This window comes from Ailuropoda melanoleuca, chromosome 2, assembly GCF_002007445.2.
Source record: "Ailuropoda melanoleuca isolate Jingjing chromosome 2, ASM200744v2, whole genome shotgun sequence".
In the NCBI taxonomy this organism is placed as follows: domain Eukaryota; kingdom Metazoa; phylum Chordata; class Mammalia; order Carnivora; family Ursidae; genus Ailuropoda; species Ailuropoda melanoleuca.
Genome location: NC_048219.1, coordinates 86,308,271 through 86,330,984, shown reverse-complemented (window position 1 = coordinate 86,330,984; position 22,714 = coordinate 86,308,271). Strand labels below are relative to the sequence as shown.

At 42.3% G+C, this 22,714-nt stretch overlaps 1 long non-coding RNA gene across 3 annotated transcripts; it reads right to left on the bottom strand.

The window, feature by feature from the left end:
- Positions 1–211: 211 nt before the first annotated feature.
- LOC109490434 lies at positions 212–21,705 on the bottom strand. 3 transcript variants are annotated; one of them, XR_004620487.1, is made up of 5 exons: positions 21,534–21,705; positions 20,447–20,523; positions 8,897–8,944; positions 5,181–7,878; positions 212–4,655 (listed from the first exon to the last, which is right to left on the bottom strand). It is a non-coding gene; the product is annotated as an uncharacterized LOC109490434 (long non-coding RNA). The 3 variants fall into 3 exon arrangements; XR_004620488.1 differs by having other exon boundaries at positions 212–5,492; positions 6,617–7,878; positions 21,534–21,699; XR_004620486.1 differs by having other exon boundaries at positions 212–7,878; positions 21,534–21,696.
- Positions 21,706–22,714: the final 1,009 nt, after the last annotated feature.

The following is a 22,714-nucleotide window of genomic DNA, read 5'->3' as shown; positions in this document are numbered from 1 at the left end:
TAGAAGCTTTTTATCTTGATGAAATTCCAACAGTTCGTTTTTGCTTTTGTTTCCCTTGCCTCCGGAGACGTGTCTAGTAAGAGTTGCCACGCCGAGGTCAAAGAAGTTACTGCCTGTGTTCTCCTCTAGAATTTTGATGGTTTCCTGTCTCACGTTTAGATCTTTCATCCATTTTGAATAGATTTTTGTGTTTGTTGTAAGAATGATCCAGTTTTATTTTGCTGCATGTTGCTGTCCAGTTTTCCCAACACCATTTGTTAACGAGACTGTCTTTTTTCCATTGGATGTTCTTTCCTTCAAGTAGTTCCATAGTTTAAAATATTTTTACACAATGGCTCCTAAATTTTTACCTTCAATCTGGACTTTTCTCTTGAATTCTAGCTTCATTTCAACTGTCTACTCAATAGCTCTAAATGGATGTTTAGAATAATTTAATTTATATTAAACTTCCCATTGTCCATGATAAACTCTTAATTCTCTTGCCTCTTCAAACCTACTTTCTCCACAGGCTACCCCATGTAGGTAAATGGGACTGCCCTTCATGCAGTTGCTTGGGCTAAGAACTTGGGAATTACCCTTGCCTCCTCCCTGTTTCTCATGTCCTGCATCTAATGCGTCAGTAAATGCTAATGTGTCTCTCTTCAAACTATACCCAGAACTGACTGCTTCTCGAGACTTCCATTGTTATTTAGTGTCAGCATCCTCTCTCTCCTGTTCAAAGCCTCCCTGTTATTGCCCTTCTCTTTTCCCCCTACTCTTCTTAGCATAGGTGCTTTTAAAATACAGTCAGATCATGTCACTCTTCTGCTCGGAATTCACCCCTGGCTTCCCATCTCAAAGAAAAAGCCAGTCATCAAGGCCTTACGGCATCCTCTCCTATCTCTTCTCACTGTCCTCCAGCTGTACTAGCCATCTTGCTGTTCTTGTATGCCACATAGCCCTGTGTCATGTCCTTACCTCAGCTCAGGACCTTTGCACAAGCTGTTCCCTCTCTTTGGAATGTTCTCCTAAATATTTGCATGGTTAGCTTCCACTCTTCATTCATATCTCAGAGTGCATATCTCAGTGCCATCTCAGAGAGGCCCTCCCATATTATCCTACATAAAAATTTCAGACCTTTGTCTTCCCTCTACCTCCAGCCTTAGTTATACTCTATCACCTTGTGCTGTAGGCTGAATTATGTCCCCTCAAAATTCATATGTTGAAGTCCTAACTCCCAGTACCTCAATGTGACTATGTGTGGAGATAGGATTTTTAAAGAGGTAATTAAGGTAAAGAAAAGTCATATGCATGGGCCCCAATCCAATGACTTATGCGAATCATCATTAGAGGAGAAATTAGGATACTGACACAGGGGGTAGACCATGTGAAGACACAGGGAGAAGGCGGCTCTCCATAAGCAAAGGAGAGAGGCCTCAGAAGAAATCAACCCTGTCGACACCATGATCTCAGACTTCTAGCCTCCGGAACTGTGAGGAAATACATTTCTGTGGTTCAAGCCACAGAATACTGATCTGTTGTATTTTGTTATGGCAGTCCTAATCAACCAATACACCTTGCCCTGTTTTTTTGTTCTCTGATGGTCTTTATCAGTGCTTGCTATTACACATCTATGTATTAATTTTTCTGACTAGAATGCAAGCTCCATAAGAGCTTCCCCTTGTGAAGATATGCCCGCAGCATCAATAGTGCCGAGCACATGCTAGCACTAGAACATTTGTTGAATATATGAATACATCGCCTCTGTCACTACTATCCTGGGGCCCATGATCAACTTCCTGGGTTACTTAGTGGCTTCCTAATGAGTCATATCCTTTCTTGCCTTTTGTTTCCCTTTTAGACCTGGCCCCTCCTTACTTCTCCAACTTCATCCCTCACGCCCTGGCCAGACTGAACTGTTTTAGGAAAAGGAAGTCCCGCTCCCCTGGGCTCTGGACTTTGGTACACATTGTTCCATCCCCTGACCCTGACACACTTACTTTGCCCATCTGACCCCTGCTCGTCTAGACGCCTCTCATGTTTCTGCTTGTCTCTCAATGGAGTGCCATCTATCTCGTTTATTACTGTGTTCCTAGAGCCACGTACAAGACTTGGTACAAAGTGGGCTTCAGAAAAGATTTATTGAATGGATTCTGAACTCCCCTTTGCCGGGCACAAGGTGGCTTCTGTGCACTCTTCCCTATTCACCACCAGGGGGAAGCATGGGGTAAAGGAAGACAGGCAGGCTGCTTCTGGGTTCCAGTTCTGACGCTACTATGTGCTTCTTTGTGACCCCTGACGCAGTTTTCTGAGCCTGTTTTTCCTCTCGTGTAAAATGGAGATGATTGTACCTACTAATTAGGGTTGTTGTGAGAATTAATTGAGTAAATGCAAGGGACTTCAAAGAGTCTTTTTTGCCCTTTTGCTATTTCTGCCCTGTAGACTCTGAGCTGTGACAGGTTTCCTAACCTGGTGGGGAACTTTGGGAGTGCACTTTCCAGCTTTCCTCTGCAGACAGTGTGTCCTCTCTTACCCCTCACCACGGGGAGTGTGCCTGCGTGTACAGCAGAACCTTGGCGCCCTCGCTCACCAGCTATGTGGCTGTGGTCAAGTCACTTAACTTTTCTGAGCTTATGTTTTCCCAACTATTAAACAGGGATGTTAATATTTGCCTACCTGACAATGTGTCCTGAGGGTGGATGTGAAAAGCACTTCATAAAACTCCTAACCTGCTCTTGGTCTTGACTCCTTTCTCTTAATGTTCTTAAAATGAGTGCTGTGCTGTTAAGGTTAAAAGGATTTGCAGAGTGGGTCTCTCCTTGGATGGCCAAATTTAGGGCCTCCCAAGATAGAGTAGAATAGTCACTCTTCTCCCACATACCCGGGCTTGCTTGGGTAGATGGACTTCAGCGGGAATCTACCTGACAAATCCTACTGAGGGCTGCATGGCTTATCTTACTCACAGAGCTCTCGGCTCTGGCAGGCACTGGGATGGAATAACTGTCTTTAGATAAGGCCAGTCACTCTTATGTGCCAAGTCTCCTTTAATAGTTTCATGTAGATGGTTCAAACGACAGCCAGGTGTTCAAAACTCAGAAGGGCCCACCTACAGAGAAGAAGGAAGAGAGAGTCCCCGTGCCGCCCCACCCCTGGTCCTCAGAGCACTGGGACCTGGCATGCTGACCTGTTTGTATTTATTGTAAGCAGCTCAGGTCTTTGCAAGTGGTACCCGACATTCCCTTCTCCTCAGCTGTAACCCTCCACAGCACTGCCCGTCTCTCTGCAAAGGAGGCTGGGAGGAGTTAAGAGCAACTGTTTTGTTTACTATATGCCAGGAAGTAATATTCTTCAACGTTGGGGCTAAAGCTGTGGTTCCCTGTGTACCTTGGGGCTGCTAGAGAAAGTGGCGGTCCCTTTATCTGGCTGGGGAGTTCTCTAGGAAGAGGGCTGTGTGCTCTGTTCAGACCCTGCCCTCGTCGTAGTCCTGACCCTCCTGGTCTATCCTGCCAGCTTCTAGAACCTGGTCCCTGACTCCGGGTGGGGGGAGAGAGAGCTGAAAAGCACTATCCTCAATAAACAGCTGGTCTTCCCAGGACTCCTTTTTCTCTACCTGGCTTTTGAAATACGAGCTTCCTGGGCACCTGGATGGCTCAGCTGGTTGGGCATCTGCCTTCAGCTCAGGTCACGATCCCAGAGTCCTGGGATCAAGTCCTGCATCAAGTCCCACATTGGGCTCCCCGCTCAGTGGGGAGTCTGCTTGCCCCTCCCCTTGCTCATGCTCTCTCTCGAAATAAAATCTTCCAAAAAAAAAAAAAGTAAGGTTGGAGTTGGGGTGAGGGGGAATACCCAAATCTCCATTTTGGAAGCAAAGATCTGAACTAATATCAGAACTTGAGAGAGCACTTGTCTTGGAGTCACAGGCTGTAAGTTCAAGTCCTACCTCCATATGTACTATCTCTGTGACTTTGGGTAAGTCGGCTAACTTCTCGTTAACAAGCCTGTATAACCTCATTTGTGAAATGAGGCTCTAATATAGTGTCTCCTTACAGAATTATCCCTGGGTTCTCATAGATTGGGTATGTCATGCACTTAATAATATGAAGAGAGAAGTGCTATACGAATGTAAGGCATTGCTCACGCTATTGCTCAAAAAGCCTCTTCTGAGTGTTCCTCCGGCAGCGTTCTGAGCGTTCTTCTGGGGGTTCCTGACACATGGGCACCCAGTCCTGGATAGTGTGCCATTGATGATGAGATCCTGGTGACTATTTTAGGGGAGCTCAAGCCACTTGTGGGATGGTTGAAAGAAGCATCTACCTTGAAGTAAAGAGGCAGGGATTTGGATTCCAGCCTTACCACTTTCCTGGGTCCTGTGACCTTGGACAACTTGCTTAATATTGCAGAGCCTCTCTTCATCTGTATAATGAGGACGATGATGCTCTCTGTGAGGGGGGGTTGGGGTGGGGCAACTGGTAGAGAGTTACAGCAAAATAACATTATGAAAGGTCTGGAACATGGTAGCCGCTCAAGTACAAACTTTGAATCTGCATCTTCATGTGTTTGGGCCTTAAAGGAACTAGAACTCACAGCTTGCCGTACGCCCAGAAGTTTGAGTCACTCCTCGTGGTACCGAGATTTTTAGAGAAGGCAGGCATGTGCTTTGAAGTCAAAGGGATGACCTAGGTAAGCCAGGAAAGGACGAATGCCGTGAGGCTGGGGCCAGTGGTGGTGAGGCTGTTTATACCAGTTGGGAAAGCAGGGCATTCTTCTCTGAGGCAGACTTTCCATAGAGGAAAATCTGGATTCAAGAAAGAGTAAAAGTCTCAAAGGTAAAGGAGAGATGCAAGGAAATGGCCTGCACTGAATCACCGCAAAGGACAGTATTCATCAGAGAATTAATTTGGAAGGAAATAGAGTGTGAAATAGCAGCGAAGCTTTCAACTCTGGGCACTGTGGCCTTCAGAGGCTTGCCAAGGCCCGGCTTGGGAACTACCTCCAGAAAAGCAGCCGGGGGACGCCCAGAGACCACAAATTGCTGAGCTCGGAAGGAACTGATTGAGTGTGTAATTAAGGGGAGGGTTGTATGACACTCGGGTAAGTAGAACTTGATGGGGTCAAACCAGCAGGGCTTCTGGGAGATGAGTGAGCAGTCCCTGGAGCTGTTAGTAACTGAAGCCAGATGCATAAAGTTAGCTACAGCTTACCTGGGCCTCGTGGGGACGAGGATGGACGCGCTCAGGAAGGGGAAAGGTGGAGTGATTGCTCCCTAAGTCCAAGTGTCCCCAGATGCTCAATACCTTAGTGGTTCTGTTCCGGGAGTGAGGTAACACTACAGAGCAATGGGAAGAATCTCCAGAAACTGAAAGAGCAGTGACTCTTGGCCGTGACTTGGCTGGGGTCACATAGCACGGAGGAGCTAGATTCTGAGTCCTGATTGTGCATCCGGAGTGTGTCTTGCTGTGCCACAGTGATGGTGACAGCTGGGAGGGAACTGGTCAGAGTGTGAAGAGGGAGTCCTGTATCAGGCGGAAGGGAAAGGATCATTCACAGTATATTTGTGAACAAGATGGGTATGTGGAGGTTGGATACTGAAACAATTAGGTGTGTTCATAACCGGTTGAATTCCTACGGCCCAAATCCTTAGTATTACCTAATCCACAAGGCCCCACGTCACAGGACCCCTGCCCACCCCTCCAACATCATCCCCTACCTCTTGCTGTCCCCTCAGATCTTGAGACATTGGCTCTGGCTTATCATTCAGACTTCAGCTTAAATGTTTATGTGTATGTTTAATTTAGCATTTACCTTTGTAGAGAGACAACAGGAGCCCGATGGTTAGCACACAGGCTCTATAGCCATACTGCCTAGGTTGATAGTCCCATCTTTTAGGATCTGTGTGATCTTGAGCAAGGGATTTAACTCCTTTGAGTCTCAGTACACTTAATCTAGAAAATGGGAATAATGGTATTTACCTCACAAGAATTTGTGAAGAGCAAACATGTATGGTGTTTAGAACAATGCCTGGCATATAAGAAATGCTCAATAAATGTCAGTTATTATTAGTTTTTGTTTTTGTTTTTCTTATCCTATGTCTCCTGCTCTGTAATCAGCAGGAACCTTGTCTGGCTTGTTCACTGCTGGGCGTTTCTCTAGCACGTAGATCATGACTTGGCACATAGTAGGGTCTCAATACATATTTATTGCGGAATCAATTTGCTGAATTAATAAAGTAACTAATTCAGTAGGCAGCCATTTTTCAGGGAAGTGTTTTGTGTTGTATGGTAGGCCTCTGCCCATTTGATCATGTTTTTCAATAGTCTGAGGAAAAATACAACTGAATAACCAGAGAGTGCAGGCTGGATATGCTTACTAAAGACGTAAAACCAGGAGGAATAGCTTATTGAATGACCGAATGAAAGAGTGAATAAATGATAGGTGTATTTGATATGTCCATGCTAATATCTTTTTTTTTTTTAATCCTGGGCAAATATTATGGGATGAAACTTTCTGGGAATAAATACAAAGTTCTTGATCTCAAAATCAATTGCCCACAACAGGGTAAGGGTTGTCGTGAGCATTTTGTTCCATGTGAGTCAACAGTATGATGTGTTCCTCAAAATTCATAAATGTGCTATCGTACCTGAAATGAAGGGGGGATGGTCCTGTTCCATCCTGCGCAGCTCAGAGCATAGCCAGAGAACTATGCTCAAATCTGGGAGTCAGACTTGCTAGCGGAAATGAACAAAGTGGATCATAAGGGGGAGGAACTCAGACCAGTATGTGGGCTACAGGCACATGTAGACTTTAGGTCAATATAAGGAAAATCTGAAATAATCTGAGCTGGCCATGGATGAATTGGGCTACCTCAGAAGATTCCTGTCACGGAAGGATTTTGAGATTACACTGGCATTTAGCTAGAGTATTGTAAAGGGTCATACACCATCCAGGGGGCTAGAATAAATGGCTTTTAAAGTCTCTTCCCACCCTGAGAATCTATGGCTCTATGATTCCATAGCATCTTTCATTCCCTGTGAACAGTCAGAGGCAGGCCTCATTTTTCTTTTCATGTGGTCAGGAATGGGGTTTGGTCCTCTAATTTGGTGATTCTGAACTTTGAAGAAGGAAAAGAGAAGTGCCTGAGAATCTGGTGACCTCACTATAACCCTGTAAAAGTCCACCACGTTGGGCCAGATGGGCTTGGAGGTGCCAGGGAATAGTTGCCCTTGAAAACACCTTCTTGCTGCTGCTACCACCAACCCATCTTACAATTTCCACTCTGGTGCAGCTTTCTCTAAGGTTTTTCTGTGCTACCTTTCAGTGCCCAGGAGAGTAACGAGAGGGCTCCCTGGGTCTCCCTTCTGAAAGAAGAAACAGTTTCCAGCTCCAGCTAGAACCTTCTTACTGCCCAGCCAGCACTTCTGCGAAGCTTTTGAATTTACTCTCTAGAACAGCCATTTCAGACCTCTGCATTGCAAGCTCAGGGGTAAATCTCAAAAATGCTCTGATAACTCAGCTTATACTAGGCATATGCACATGTTATCTGATATCCGTCTCACAAAAACTCTGTGACACTGAAATGTAAAGCAGCTGGCTCAGAGAGACCAAAGTCAATGATCCAGTAAGAGGCAGAGGCAGGACTCAGACTCCCACCTTTGACCTTGGGGTCAGCTTGATTTTTTCCCCCATATCCTCAACTCTGTCCTCTGGGATGTTGCTTTCCCTTTGCTTTGTCTCCTTCAGCACATGCGGTATGTCCTTCCTTTTGGTATCTTCCTTTCTCCAAAGTTTACCTTCACCCATGCTCTGGTTCTTTACCTGCTTCTTGTGATCTTCCTGCCAAGGATGGTATGAATTCTCTTGTATCCTCAATTCCTCCCATTCAATTGGTTCCTTTCTTCCTGTCTTAAAATAATAATATTTTCATTATCTTGAACTTTCTTTGTTTTCCTTCTAGCTGTCATTCTCATTTTCTTGCCAAGTACTGTCAAACCTACTGAGTGAATATAATTCAGTGTCTCCTTGTCTTTTTCATACCCCCAGACCCTCTTACCTGGCAATTTGCCTTCTATTTCTTTACCAGAAATGCTCTCTGGGAGACCAAAGCATCAAATGATCAATTTTGAGAACTATTCTTAGTGTCCTTACCTTCCTTGATTCCTCAGTAGCATTTGGCCCTCTGGACCACCTCCTATTTCTTGAAAGCCACTCTCCCACCCCCTTGGGATTTATGTAACTCTATACTTTTGTAGCTACCCCAGTGACTTATTCTTTACCTGGACAACCAGTTCCCCATCAGTTACATGAGAGAGGTGGGCTAGGGTCATTTCTAAGTTTTCTTCCAATGCTATGAATTTCAGTTTTGTTTTGTTTTGTTTTGTTTTTGCTGGAACTTCTTCCACCCCTTCTGACTGTGCCAGTCCTTCGTGACTTAGTTCTTATCCCTCTACTTGGTTCTCTCTACTCTCACTTCCATGGAGAGATAATCCATACTCATCTCCATGTGGAGGAATTCACATTTCCATAGCTATTCCACACCTCTCACTCCCCTGCCCTTATGTCCAACTGTCTGCACATAGATGCTACATCATCCCTTCATACTTAGCACTTCCTCAACCCCAACGAGCGCTGGCTTCCTAACTTCCTCAATTTTTACCCATGATACCAGCGGCTTGGATGAGGTGTGGGAGAGAGGAAGCTAAGGGCCTCTAAGCTACATTCTGAGAAAACAAGAAGTAAAAAAATAGGCCCAGTATCTGGGGAAAAGGATTTAATAGAGGAGCAACAGAATGAAACCATTTAACTCTAGATACTTCTCTCTTCCCTAATAAGTCTTTCCTAAGAAGGGAACCAATCTTCAAGCCAAAAGAAGGCCAAACATTGTTGGGATGGATGAAAACCTTGGACAGAGAGCACATAGTACCTGGTTGCTGTTCATGAGGTCAGATCTTCCTGTCCAGATGCATAATGCCTGAGGGAGAGGAGAAAGTTCTAGATGTTACTCCAGAGACTAGTCTAGAAGAAGTTAAGATACTTTCGGATTTTTAGTCTCAGAGAGCCAAAATAAAAGGCAAATTTGGTTCTAGTGTTTCAAAACCCATAAAATGAGAGACGCCAGAATCTGAAGACCAAGAGCTCTTTGTCCCCGGTAGCGTCTAGAATGGACTCTTAAGTAAGTAAAAGTCTGTGAGCACTTAGGAAAGAAAGCAGTAATCAGCATTAGGAATCAACAGTTAGTGAAACTATCTCTTTTCTGTTTGGGTTAATAGACCAATGAATCAAATATTCCCAAGAAATTTGATAAAAGTCTTTCCAGTTGGATTATGTTTCTGCCTTCACGTTGGCAACTTCTTTTTCTTTAGTCATGTTATACCTGTGTTTGTAATCACTTGTTTAATGTCTGACTTCTTAGTAAACTATGAGCTTGGTGAAGACAGGATGCGACCATGCCCCACAGTTTGCTGCCGTATCCATAGTGTCTAGCTTTGTATATTCTGACAAAAAAATAAAAGAATCAGTTACTAAATAGGTAGATGTAAAATGTAAGCTGGATGATAACAGACTTATAAGTGATTGCAAAAGTACATTTAAAAGTTAATGAATTACTGAATTGATGTCAATCTAAAGATTGGCTCTAACTATAAAACTCTTAAAAGAAAACTTCATGGAGAGGAGGCAAGATGGCAGAATAGGTGACCTGCAGTTCATCTGGTCCCTTGAATTCAGCTAGTTGTCTATCAAATCATTCTGAACATCTGTGAATTTAACCTGAGATCTAAGAAAAGAATTACTGCAATTCTGCAAATAGTGACTATTTTTTGCAAGGTAGGAGGTACAGAGACACGAATTGGAGAGGATATACTGGAAGATAAACTGCGGGGTTGGGGGGAGGATGGGGCCTCCATAAGCCTCCTACTGGAAAGTGATACAGCAGTGGAGCACAAAACCAGAACTTTTAGAAGTCTGCTCCAGTGCGGGACATCCCTGCCTGAAAGGTGCTCAGGCGGCTAAGCAGGGTGGAATCCTAGGTGGGACAGCATGGTCTCAGGATCCCAGGCGACACACAAAGAATGTGGGTGCCTGAGTGCGGCAGAGTCCCCAAGCATTGGATCAGGGAAGCTGGCTACAATCAGCAAGCCTGGGAGTGGGCTTTCAGCTGGGTGTTGCCATAAACTGCAAACCCGAGCATGAATGGGCTACCAGCGGGGGCCCAGCAAGCAGCAGAACCGCAGTGAGACTCCCCTCCTTCCCCTGGGAGAGTCCACACTGGTTGGAACTGCAGGAGTCTGCAGAGTGTGGCACACACGAAAGTGATTGCTTTTCCTGAGGGTGCACTGAGGAGGGGGGGTCATGATCTTTCAGCTCCAGGGTTGGAGATTGGGGCACTGCCATTTTAATTTTCATCCTCTAAAGAGGTACAAAAAGCCTTCAGGGAACAAAAGCCACATAGAGGAATGGAAGCAGCTTACACTGAGCCTGGCCCCCGGGCAAGGGTGGTGGAACTCTGCCCAGGCAAAAACACCTGAGAATCAGGGCAACAGGCCCCTCCCCCAGAAGGCCAGCAGGAACATCAGGCTAATACCAAGTTTGCAGATCACACAGAACTGAAAAACTCCAGCACTAGGGGAAAATAGTATATAGAATTTGAGGTTTATTTAGTTTTCCAGTTTAAAATTTTCTTTTTTTCCTTTTCAACTTGTTTCTTATTTCATGAACTCTTTTTTAAGTCCTTTTTTAATTTTCATGTTTACATTTACATTTTATAGATACATTCTTCATTTTTTACTTCCTTTCACTATATTCAGTTTTATTTTGTATAGATATATAAGTTTTTCTTTCTTGGGGCTCCTGGGTGGCTTGGTTAAGCATCTACTTTTGGCTCAGGTTGTGATCTTTGGGTCTTGGCATTGAGCCCTGTGTTGGGCTCCCTGCTCAGTGGGGAGCCTGCTTCTCCCTCTCCTTCTACCTCTCCCCCAGCTTGTGCTCAATTTCTCTCTCACTCTCTAAAATAAATAAAAGCTTTAAAAAAAATAAGTTTTTCTTTCTTTACAATTTTGGGATCTAGTGTCTTCTAACGAACAGACTAAAATACACCCAGGACCAAGTGTAATCACCCTGTTTTGTCCACCTGTTAGATTATATTCCCTTTTCCCTTTTTTTCTTTCTTGGTTTCTGATCTCTTCTGACTTGTCTAGTGTATATTTCACGGGGTCACAGTTGATACTTTTAATTTTTTTCTCTTGTTCTTCTGCTCTTCTCTGGACAAAATGGCTAGAAGGAGAAATTCACAACAAAAGAAAGAATCAGAGGTAATACTCTCTGCTGTAGATTTAATCGATATGGATATAAGTAAGATGTCAGATGTGGAATTCAAATTAATGATTATAAAGATAATAGCCAGGGTTGAAAAATCATAAAGGACATAGAGAATCCCTTAGTGCAGAAATAAAAGAACTAAAATCTAATCAGGCCAAAATTAAAAATGCTTTAACTGAGATGCAGTCTAAAATGGATGCTCTAACAGCTAGGGTAAATGAAGAAGAAGGAAGAGTCAGTGACACAGTCGACAAAATGATGGAAAGTAAGGTATCTGAGGAAAAGAAAGAAAAACAATTACTGGATCATGAGGGGAGTCTTTGAGAAATCAGTGATACCATAAAGATAAACAATATTAAAATAATTGGGGTCCCAGAGGAAGAGGAAAGAGAGAGAGGGACAGAAGGTGTATTTGAGAAAATCATAGCTGAGAACTTCCCCAATCTGAGGAAGGGCATTCAAGTCCAGGAGGCACAGAGAACCCCCCTCAAAATCAACAAAAGTAGATCAACACCCTGACATATAATCCTGAAGCTTGCAAATCTCAGAGATAAAGAGAAAATCCTGAAAGCAACTCGAGACAAGAAGTCCTTAATGTACAAGGGTAGGAACATTAGACTGGCAGCAGACCTATCCACAGAGACCTGGCAGGTCAGAGAAGGACTGGCATGATATATTCAGGGTACCAAATGAGACAAACATGCAGCCAAGAATACTTTATCCAGCAAGGATGTCATTCAGAATGGGAGGAGAGATAAAGAGTTTCCCAGACAAACAGAAACTAAAGAATTTGTGATCGCTAAACCAGCCCTGCAAGAAATATTAAGGGGGATCCTGTAAGTGAAGAGANGGGGGGGTAATCAGAAGGGGGAATGAAACATGAGAGACTAGACTATGGACTATGAGAAACAAACCGAGGACTTCAGAGGGGAGGGGGGTGGGGGAATGGGATAGACTGGTGATGGGTGGTAAGGAGGGCACGTATTGTATGGTACACTGGGTGTTATACGCAACTAATGGAGCATCAAACTTTACGTAGGAATCCGGGGATGTACTGTATGGTGACTAACATAATATAATAAAAAATCATTAAAAAAAAAAGTAACATAGATCAAAAAGGAACAGAGACAGTATTCAGAAAGAGTAATACAATGACACTAAATTCGTATCTTTCAGTAGTTACTTTGAATATAAATGGCCTAAATGCTCCAATCAAAAGACACAGGCTATCACATTGGATAAAAAAGCAAGACTCATCCATATGCTATCTACAAGAAACTCATTTTAGATCCAAAGACACCCCCAGTGTGAAAGTAGGGGGTGGAGAACATTTTATCATGCTAACGGACATCAAAAGAAAGCCAGGGTAGCAATCCTTGTATCAGACAAATTAGACTTTAAACCAAAGACTGTAGTAAGGGATGAAGAGGGACACTATATCATACTTAAAAAGTCTATCCAACAAGAAAATCTAACAATTATAATATTTATGCTCCTAACTTGGAAAGAGCTAAATGTATAATCCAATTAATAAAAAAAATTAAAAAACACATTCATAATAATACGATAATAGTAGGGGAATTTTAACGCCCCACTCACAGTAATGGACAAATCATCTAAGCAGAAGATCGACAAGGAAACAGGGCTTTGAGNGTGTAGTAAGGGATGAAGAGGGACACTATATCATACTTAAAAAGTCTATCCAACAAGAAAATCTAACAATTATAATATTTATGCTCCTAACTTGGAAAGAGCTAAATGTATAATCCAATTAATAAAAAAAATTAAAAAACACATTCATAATAATACAATAATAGTAGGGGAATTTTAACGCCCCACTCACAGTAATGGACAGATCATCTAAGCAGAAGATCGACAAGGAAACAAGGGCTTTGAATGACACACTGGACCAGATGGACTTCCCAGGTATATTCAGAGCACTTCATCCTAAAGCAACAGAATACACATTCTTCTTGAATGCACATAGAACATTCTCCAGAATAGATCCCCTACTGGCCACAAATCAGGCCTCAACCAATATAAGAAGATTGAGATTATACCATGCATATTTTCAGACCATAATGCTTTAAAACTTGAACTCAGTCATAAGAAGAAATTTGGAAGGAACACAAATACATGGAGGTTAAAGCGCATCTACTAAAGAATGAATGGGTCAACCAAGAAATTAAAGAAGAATTTTAAAAATTCATGGAAACAAATGAAAATGAAAACACAACTGTTCAAAACTTTGGGATGCAGCAAGGGCAGTCCTAAGAGGGAAGTATATAGCAATACAAGCCTTTTTCAAGGAACAAGAAAGTTCTCAAATACACAACTGAACCTTACACCAATAGGAGCTGGAGAAAGAACAGCAAATAAAGCCTAAACCAAGCAGGAGTTGAGAAATAATAAAGATCAGATTAGAAATCAATGAAATAGAAAACAAAAGAACAGTTGAACAGATCAATGAAATTAGGAGCTAGTTCTTTGAAAGAATTAATAAGATAGATAAACCCCTAGCCAGACTTATCAAAAAGAAAAGGGAAAGGACCCAAATTAGTAAAATCATGAATAAAAGAGGAGAGATCACAACCAACACCAAGGAAATACAACCAATTAGAATATTATGAGCAAGTATATGCCAACAAATTAGGCAATCTGGAAGAAATGGATGCATTCCTAGAAACATGTAAACTACCAAAACTGAACCAGGAAGAAATGGAAAACCTGAACAGATCCATAACCAGCAAGGAAATTGAAAGAGTAATCAAAAATCTCCCAACAAACAAAAGCCCAGGGCCAGATGGCTTCCCAGGGGAATTCTACCAACCATTTAAAGAAGCACTAATATCTATTCTTCTGAAACTGTTTCAGAAAATAGAAATGGAAGGAAAACTTCCAAACTCATTCTGTGGGGCCAGCATTACCCTGGCCCAAAACCAGACAAAGAGCCCAAGAAAAAGGAGAATTATAGACCAATATCCCTGATGAACATGAATGCAAAAATTCTCAAGTTACTAGCCAATAGGACCCAATAGTACATTAAAAGGATTATTCACCATGACCAAGTGGGATTTATCCCTGGGCTGCAAAGGTGGTTCAACATTCACAAATCAATCAATGTGATACATCACATTAATAAAAGAAAGGACAAGAACCATATGATCCTCTCAATTGATGCAGAAAAAGCATTTGATAAAATACAGCATCCTTTCTTGATTAAAACTCTCCACAATGTAGGGATAGAGGGAATATATCTCAATATCATAAAAGCCATATATGAAAAGCCCACGGCAAATATCATTCTCTCTCATTCTCAATGGGGAAAACTGAGAGCTTTTCCTGTAAGGTCAGGAACACGACAGGGATGCCCACTCTCACCACTATTGTTCAGCATAGTACTAGAAGTCCTAGCATCAGCAATCAGACAACAAAAAGACATAAAAGGCATCCAAATTGGCAAAGAAGAAGTCAAACTCTCTTTGCAGATGACATGATACTTTATGTGGAAAACCCAAAAGACTCCAACCCAAAATTGCTAGAACTCATACAGAAATTTAGCAATGTGGCAGGATATAAAATCAACCACAGAAATCAGTTGCATTTCTGTACACTAACAGTGAGACAGAAGAAAGAGAAATTAAGAATCTCATTTTCAATTGCACCCAAAACCATAAGATACCTAGGAATAAACCTAACCAAAAAGGAAAGGACTTATACTCTAAAAACTACAGAGCAGTTATGAAAGAAATTGAGAAAGACACAAAGAAATGGAAAAACATTCCATGTTCATGGCCTGGAAGAATAAATATGGTTAAAATGTCTATGCTACCCAGAGCAATCTATACATTCAGTGCATTCAGTATGGAAGTTCCTCAAAAAGTTGAAAAGAGAGATACCTTAAGACCCAGCAATTGCACTACTAGGTATTTACTCCAAAGATATAAATGTAATGATCTGAAGGGGCAACTGCACCCCAATGTTTATAGCATCAATGTCCGCAATAGCCAAACAATAGAAAGAGCCAAAATGCCCATCGACAGATGAATGGATAAAGAAGATGTGGTATATATCTATACAATGGAATATTACTCAGCCATCAGAAAGGATGAAATCTTACCATTTACATCAACGTGGATGGAACTGGAGGGTATTATGCTGAGCAAAATAAGTCAATCAGAGAAAGACAATTATCATATGGTTTCATTCAAATGAGGAATATAAGAAACAGCACAGAGGATCATAGGGGAAAGGAGGGAAAAATGGGATGGGAAGAAATCAGAGAGGGAAACATAACATGAGACTCTTAACTATGGGAAAGAAACTGAGGGTTGCTTCAGGGGAGGTGGGTGGGGAGATGGGGTAACTGGGTGAGAGGCATTAAGGAGGGCAAGTGATGTGATGAGCACTGAGTGTTATATGCAACTGATGAACTACTGAACTCTACATTTGAAACTAATGATGTACTATATGTTGGCCAATTGAATTTAAAGAAGAAAAAAAAGCTTCATGACATTGGATTTGGCAATGATTTCTTGGACACAGCACAAAAGCATAGGCAAGAAAAGACAAAATAGACAAGTTAAACTTCATCGAAATTTTAAAACTTTTGTGTATCAAAGGATACTATCAACAGAGTAAAAAGGCAGCCCATGGAATGGGAGAAAATGTTTACAAATCATATTTCTGGTAAGGGATTGCTATCCAGAATATATAAAGAGCTCCTACAATTCAATGCACAAACACATGCACACACACAAACAAAATGGGCAATTCAAAAATGGGCAAAGGACTTAAATAGACATTTCTCCAAAGAAGATATACAAATGGCCTATAAGCACATGAAAAGATGTTTAACATCACTTGTCATCGGGGAAATGCTAATCAAAACCACAATGAGATACCACTTCACACCCATAAGGATGACTATTATTTAAAAAACCCAGGGGCACCTGACTGGCTCAGTCAGAGCATGTGACTCTTGATTTTGGGTTGTAAGTTCGAGCCCCATGTTGGGTGTAGAGATTACTTAAAAATAAAATAGTTTTAAAAATAAAAATTAAAAACCCAGAAAATAACAAGTATTGACAAGGATGTGGAAAATGTAGAACCCTTGTACATTCCTGGTGGGAGTGTAAAATGGTACAGCCACTGTGGGAAACTGTGTTGGCAGTTCCTCAAAAATTTAAGCTTAGAATTGCCATATGATCCAGCAATTGCATCTCTGTAGTTAAAGAAGTCAAAAGAGAAAAGAAGTTAAACAAAACAAGTTTAAGGAAAAAAGTTAAAGAGAAAAGAAGTGAAGGCAGGGACTCAAATAGATATTTGTACAGCCATGTTTATAGCATGATTCACCATAGCAAAAGGTAGAAGTAACCTGAATGTCCATAGACAGAAGAATGGATAAACAAAATGTGCTCTATCCATGCAATGGAGTATTATGCAGTCTAAAAAAGGAAGGAAACTGACACATGCTACCACATGGATGAACCTTGAGGATATCATGCTAAATGAAATAAGCCAGTCATAAAAGGACAAATACCATATGTTTCCACATATATGAGATACTTAGAGTAGTCAAATTCATAGAGACAGAGACTAGAATGGTGGTTGCCAGGGCTGGATGAAGGGGAAAATGGGGAGTTATCATTTATTGGGTATAGAGTTTCAGTTTTGCAAGATGAAGAGTCCTGGAGATGGATGGTGGTGATGGTTGCATGGCAATGATGTACTTAATGCTGCAGAACTGTACATTTAAAATCGTTAAAAATGGTAAATTTTGTTATGTATTTTTTTTACCACAATAAAAACAAATGAGTTTAAAAAAAATGTAGTTCTAACTGTGAGCTTCAGGATTTTATTGCGGCCCTTTCATCACTTGGATGAAAATCGTAACATCTTTGTTTTTGATTTAAAAAAATCAGAGAAAACCAACGCAAAGGATGTTAGAACACGTTTCTAAGGATTCTGGAATAATAGAGCAAAATTAGTATTGAAATTAAAGAGGAGGGGCACCTGGGTGGCACAGTTGATTAGGCGTCTGCCTTCGGCTCAGGGCGTGATCCCGGCGTTATGGGATCGAGCCCCACGTCAGGCTCCTCCGCTATGAGCCTGCTTCTTCCTCTCCCACTCCCTCTGCTTGTGTTCCCTCTCTCGCTGGCTGTCTCTATCTCTGTCGAATAAATAAATAAAATCTTTAAAAAAAAAAGAAATTAAAGAGGAATAATTGTACAATTCTGAATTCAAGATAAAAAATAAGCAAAAAATATATGGAATTAGGAGCGATGATTTGTTTTACATGCAAAAGATCTTGGGATTTTCATTCCCTAAAATTCCAAAGGAACACAAATGGGATGTTGTGATACAAAATGGTGTGTGTGTGTGGTGGGAATGGGTGGGTATTTTGATAGGTAATCAGAAAAGGCCTTTCTGAGGAGGTAAGAAATAAGCTGGGACCTAAAGAGGTGAAGGCATCAGCCACTGGGAGGGTTCAGAGTCAAGAGCATGCTAGTCGGAGGAAACAGTGTGTGTGAGTCCGGAAGCATGAAGAGCTTGGCACACCGGAGATACTGGACATAGAATGGTTTGGCTGGAGCATAGTGAGTTAGGGTAGAAGGGCATGAAGTGAAACTGGAGAGGTGCCTGGTGCCTGGTAGGCCATGTGAAAGATCTTAGATTTTATATGAATTGCATTGGGAAGCCTTTAAAAATCTTTAAGGAAGGAATTGATGTATATGAGCTAAACAGTTTAAGATTGCTCTGTGTGGAGAGTAGACTGAAGAACAGCAAGAGTGGAAACAGAAATTAAGAAATGAATGGAGGGGCACCTGGCTGGCTCAGTCCAAAGAGCCTGCAACTCTTGATCTTGGGGTTGTGAGTTTGAGCCCCACATTGGGTGTAGAGATTACTTAAATGAATTTTTAAAAAAACTTAAGAAAAAAAATGAATATAATAGACCAGGTGAAAGATGGTAACTTGAACTGGAATGGAAAGAAGTAGATAGATTTAAGATATGTTTGGAAATAGACATAAAAGGATTTGCTTGCTGATGGTTTCCTATGAGAAGTAAAGAATTCAGAATGACTCCCTGTGTCTGACCTGAGAACTAGGTGGCTGGACCTATATCATTTATGAAGATTAGATGTGGGGGAAATTCAGAAGTTAAGTTTAGGACTTGTTAAGTTTGAAGTGCCTGCAAGACTCTCACAAGCCAGTGTCAGGGTGCCAGCTGACTCCACAAGTCTAGAACTCCTATGAAAAGTCAGAGAGGGAGATAGAAATTCTAGAGCTATTAGCATACAGCTGGTGACTGGATGAATTAGAAGAGTAAGCAGAAGGCCTAGGACCAAGCCAAGGGCCTGTTTGTATGATGATGGGAATGACTGAAAGCAAGGGCAGAGATTCATGATGCAGGAAGGGGGTCAGAGGTATAACCACAAGACCAGTAACTTCATTCTGTATGGCCCGAGTCTGTCTTTCTTGGCTAATGCAGTAATTATTTCAGTGTGTAATATGAACATGGAATATGGTGATGTGGAGAAACGAACATGGTCCTACTCTGTAGTCATTGCTAGCATGTATCTTCTCAATGAGACGTGTACGTTCCTTGTAGGCAACTACTGCAACTTCCGTATATTCCACTGTGCCCAGCACAGTGCAGGGTATACAGTAGGTGCTCAGTACTTGTTGATTAAGTGGTGGTTAAACCTTATACAGGCCCTTGCTGAAACCATGGACTCTGTTGCACAATGCGAAAGATCATTTCTTGCCGGGGCCAAGTGATGCCTGGTACTTTGTATGGATATGATCTTTGTATTTCCTTACTGGTATTATTACACTTTTAAATAGTAATGATTATATTTTAAAGGCCTTGCAGGCACTAAGAACGACAGGAATGAAGAGAATTCTAGGGATTCTCCAGCTTCATTGACAAGGAAAAAACAAACTAATCTTCACGGCAGTGTGTTGACATTTCAAAACTGGCATTTAATTATTTACATACCTTAGTACATTAAAGGTACATATACAGTTGTATAAATAAATCAGTGTGTGTATATGTGTGTGTAAAAATTTTTAATAGCACAACTACTGACAGCTAGAATAAAAAACTTCAAAGCCTGGGGGAACTTTTGCAGTTGGGGAACAAAATAAGTCACAGTAATCCATGATTTCCTGTAACCAAAGTGGATTTTTTCAACCTGTTCTTTGGAATCCCAGTGTCCTTCATAATTGCTTTGGGCTTTGAGGGGCTGTTTTGCAAGGGAAGACTGAGTTCTTGCAGGTTTGGTGAAATAGCTGCATTTTTCCGTGCTTTAAATATTTGTGAGGATATCATTTCTGAACCTTCTCTTTATCTTCTCTGTGATCATATACTCACCTTCTTCCTCTAGCAGTATGGGTTGCCAAGCACAACTAAGCACTGAGCCATTTGGATTGAATGCAGTGGTGATGTCTTAGTCTCTAGCAAGATGCTGGGCCCGGCTCGGCTGCATTTGATGCTGAGAACCGAGCAGCCAGAAGCTTGTATCCAGAGCTCTTGTAGCACTGCTGAGAGCTGAACGCACATGCTTGGATCAGATTGATAGGTGGGGATGGACAGGAGTCTCCAGGGAAGGAAGCTCACGGAGGGTTTCCGTGTGGGAAGCGAGGAAAATAAAAGCTCCTGGAAGCTTGGTAAAGATGAGAAATAAACACAGGCTCCCAGGAGTCTTTAACAGAAAGAACTTGGGCTGCGCCAAAAAAAAAAAAAAAAGGAATCTTGAAAACTTCAGTCCGTCCTGAACACTAACTAGACACTGAATAACATTGAGATTTGTAAGTTCCCTCTGCCCTCAACTGCAGCTCCAGACGCTGGAGAAAAGAAGAGGGCTGTGCGCACGCCCTATGGTGTGAAGAACCAAACTTCCCAGAGCCGAGCGTCCTCCGAGACCTGTCCCAGTCTCGTGCCACAGCGAAGACCTGCACTTTGCTTGGGGTGGATTTTTTCAACCCATTCTTTGGAATCCCAGGGTCCTTCATAATTGCTTTGGGCTTTGAGGGGCTGTTTTGCAAGGGAAGACTGAGTTCTTGTGTGTTTGGTGTTTTCCCATACTTTAAATATGTGTGAGGAAATCATTTCTGAACCTTCTCTTTATCTGGTCTGTGATCAGATACTCACCTTCTTCCTCCAGCAGTAGGGGTCGCCAAGCACAACTACGCCCTGAGCCAGGAAGTTAACAGTTGGCTTGTGGTCACCTGTAGGCAGAAAACAGCGTCTGTTACAGTAAACCAGATAAAGAGCCATGGTAAAGACAGAGACAATTTTTATTTCTACAATCCTCATAGCATACCTTCTTTTTGACCTAGTTTATTAACTCCCTCTAAGACAAAACGTTTGGCCACAGACCAGTTTTTGTACTTTACAAACTATTTGCTTTAGAACGTGTCGTTAGAATTTTATCACCAGATTAAGATGCCATGACTTTTCTTAAATACAAGGGCTTGTGACTTTGAAAAACAGTTACTGGGACACCTGAGTGGCACAGCGGTTAAGCGTCTGCCTTCGGCTCAGGGCGTGATTCCGGCGTTATGGGATCGAGCCCCACATCAGGCTCCTCTGCTATGAGCCTGCTTCTTCCTCTCCCACTCCCCCTGCTTGTGTTCCCTCTCTTGCTGGCTGTCTCTATCTCTGTTGAATAAATAAATAAAATCTTTAAAAAAAAATGAAAAACAGTTACTGGTCTAGGTTAGAGAAAGGAAGTGGCAGTAAGGCTCAAGTTCTTTAAACAGCACAGAAGATACAATTTAATGTTTTTTAAAGCAAAAGAGATGAGTTTGTGAGCTGAAAGATTTTGCAGAATAAACAAGTCTTTGCAAGTAGCTTTCCCGTGTTCTCCCATCCCATCCCCAGCCCGTCTCCCACACCACAGCACACTCCCCTCCTGAGGGGCCAAGATGATCAACTGAGTTCCTTGCTTAAAACATTGATGAAGTTCAGGCCCCTCAGTGGGACACACCGGGCTCCCCGTGACCTTTCTCCCTTTGCTCATTTCTTACCTCCACCTCCTTTATAGCACCCATCCAGTTTCAAGAGGCAGGCCTTTGCTGCACCCACTTCCTCTGTTTATATGCCAACCACCACCTTCTCCCCAGGGAAAAATCACCTTCCTATTGGGGCTTCATGGTGCCTTCCTCTCTGGCCGGCTGCGCTCTGCACCATCGCCACAGTAACGACCGTATTGTACTCTAATGATCAATTTACGCACCTGTTTGTTCGTCCCAGCCTGGGCACGGTTCTGGACACACAGTAGATGGTGGTTGCTGAGGAAATGAGTCCTTGTGTTAAATACAGCTTCCCTGTCCTCTCAGCACTTTGAAAGTTCTCAGCAAAGGAAAAGGAAATGACTAAAGTGTAGACCGTTTAAACGGAACACTGCCAGCACCCTGGCTGGGGTACCCCCCTGCCTCTGGGGAGGAGGAAGAAGAAGAACTGAGGCCCAGAGCCCAGTACTGCTGTAGAGGTGCTGTGATTTCTCTAGTTTACAACAGCCAGGACCGGCTACATAACCTGGGGGGCCCAGGGCAAAATGGAAATGTGGGGTTCCCTATCCAAAGATTATTGAGAATTTCAGCAGACCAAGTCGAGGCTCAGGGCAGCTGCACAGGTCACACACAATGAAAGCTGGCCCTGTTGACAGCAGGAGAGTAGGGAGGCTGAGAGAAATTTTGGATCAATTTTTTTTTAAAGAGTAGCTTTAAATCCGTAAATTTGTTTTAGAATTTCTATTTTCTCATGCCTCACCCCCCATAAGACCCCTACAATTATTTAATTTCATTTAGAAGTACAGATTCTTTCAACATATTTCTTTTATTCCACGTTGTTTTAGGAAAACATACTCTTTGCTAGTACTTAAGAAATAATGCTATGATCCACACCCCACCACTTAGCCCTGAAATGAAGTAACACATTATTATTGCATTTCCTCCATTCAGTCCCCCAATTTGGGGGAGACTGGCTGGGCTTGCACAGGATTATGTTAACATGAAATATCTTTATCAACCTTTTGTTAATTTGTAAAGATTAGTTCTCCATGCAATAGCATCCAGTCTCTCAAATGTGATTTTATTTCACAGCATTCTTAGTAAATTAGAAATTGTTCTGCTTAAACCCCAAATGAACTTAGTTTATCAGATATCATCGTGATGAAATGATGTTGGTATCCGCTGACAACGTAAATGAATGAAGATTTATGAAGGAGTCTTTTCAAAACTTAACTACTCTGTGGTGGGCCGCTCCTTTGCACTGCTGCACGTTCTCCAGCAGGGGGCCGCGCGAGCCGTGCCACATCCCCAGCTTCTCCCAGCAGGGGCCACCCCGCTCCCGCCCACCCTCGCCTCCCTCCTAGGGACAGCAGGAAGGGGACAACGCACTGTCAGTGAGCACAGC